The following is a 1,392-nucleotide window of genomic DNA, read 5'->3' as shown; positions in this document are numbered from 1 at the left end:
TTTTTCGAGACAGGGTTTCTCTGTGTAGCCCTGGCTGTCCTGGAACTCACTCTGTAGACCAGGCTGGCCTTGAACTCAGAAATCTGCCTGCCTCTGCCTTCCAAGTGCTGGGATTAAAGGCGTGCACCACCACGCCCGGCTGTTGTTCTTTTTTAAAAGGCATTTTGTCCCATGTTCCTGCAGGTCTACAATCAAAAATACACCCGACATGGGATAAAAATATCTGGAGCCCAGTGGTGGTGGGGGAGGGGCACATGTCTTTAATCACAGCACTCCGGAGGCAGAGGAAGGCAGATCTCTGTTGAGTTTAAGGCCAGCCTGGTCTACATACAGAGTGAGTTCCAGGACAGCCAGGACTACACAGAAACTCCGTCCCCAATCCCACCCCAACCCCACCCTAAAAAATTTGGAAAGAAAAAATTGTCTATTCTGAACATGCACACATTTTTCTTGTTGTCATTTCCTCCTCGATGCAGCTATTAGTCTTCCACTGTATTGGAAATCTAGACATCGATGTATTTTAAAGCATATGAATAGGTTATATGCAAACACTACACAATTTTATGTAAGGGACTTGAGCATCCGTGGTATCAGCTGTAGTTATTATCATAGTGTTGAAATCTATCCTGTTAGTAAGCTTTCTGGGATATTAGGTACTGCAAGACAACTGAGGGACAGGAGCAGGTGGGAAGGAACCAAAAGGGTTTCTAGTCCTCCTCCCACAACCTCCACAATTCCCAGTTGACTTTCTATTCCTTATAGTCAGGGAACCCAGAAGGACACACAGCAAACTAGAGAAAGAGAGGTTCTTTTCAAAAAGCTTCCAGGAGACTACGGTTTCAGAGACTTGTCTGAGATGTATTGGTAATAATAGATACCACTTACCGAGAGATTTTTTTACTGGTGAAAAATCTTCTAAATGTCCTCTAAATTGGCACACTGAACATTACCAAGCTAATCTCCTCCCCCCCCCTTTTTGGAACTCACTCTGTAAACAAGCTGGTCTAGATCTGAGGGCCTCTGCCTCCTGAGTGGGGTGTTTAAAGGCCTGCACCATTGCTTCTGCCTCCTCCACGCCCCCCCCCCCCATGACCCAAGCTACCCTTCTAAAACACTGCTAAACTTTCAATGGTTCTTAACCTTCCATAGCTGTGACCCTCATGTTGTGGTGATCCCTGTCCAAGTTAGGCTTTCTATTGCTGCAACAAAACACCATGACCAAAATACAAATTAGGAAAGAAAGGGTTTATTTGGCTTACACTTCCACATTTCTGTTTATCACTGTAGGAAGTCAGGACAGGGTGGGATTCTAGAGGCAGGAGCTGATTGATGCAGAAGCCATAGCTGAGTGCTATTACTGGCTCCTTTCCCATGGCTTGCTCAGTCAGCTTT

The 1,392-nt window shown here is 45.5% G+C and overlaps 1 protein-coding gene across 1 annotated transcript in view; it reads right to left on the bottom strand.

Moving 5' to 3' along the window:
• The window catches only part of LOC110295595 (protein ZNF783), a 7,202-nt gene that overhangs the window by 4,804 nt on the left and 1,006 nt on the right, over positions 1-1,392 (bottom strand). The window lies entirely within an intron of this gene.

This window comes from Mus caroli, chromosome 6 (genome assembly GCF_900094665.2).
Source record: "Mus caroli chromosome 6, CAROLI_EIJ_v1.1, whole genome shotgun sequence".
Classification (NCBI taxonomy): domain Eukaryota; kingdom Metazoa; phylum Chordata; class Mammalia; order Rodentia; family Muridae; genus Mus; species Mus caroli.
The sequence above is the reverse complement of the archived record's forward strand: the minus strand, read 5'-3'. Positions and strand labels throughout refer to the sequence as shown.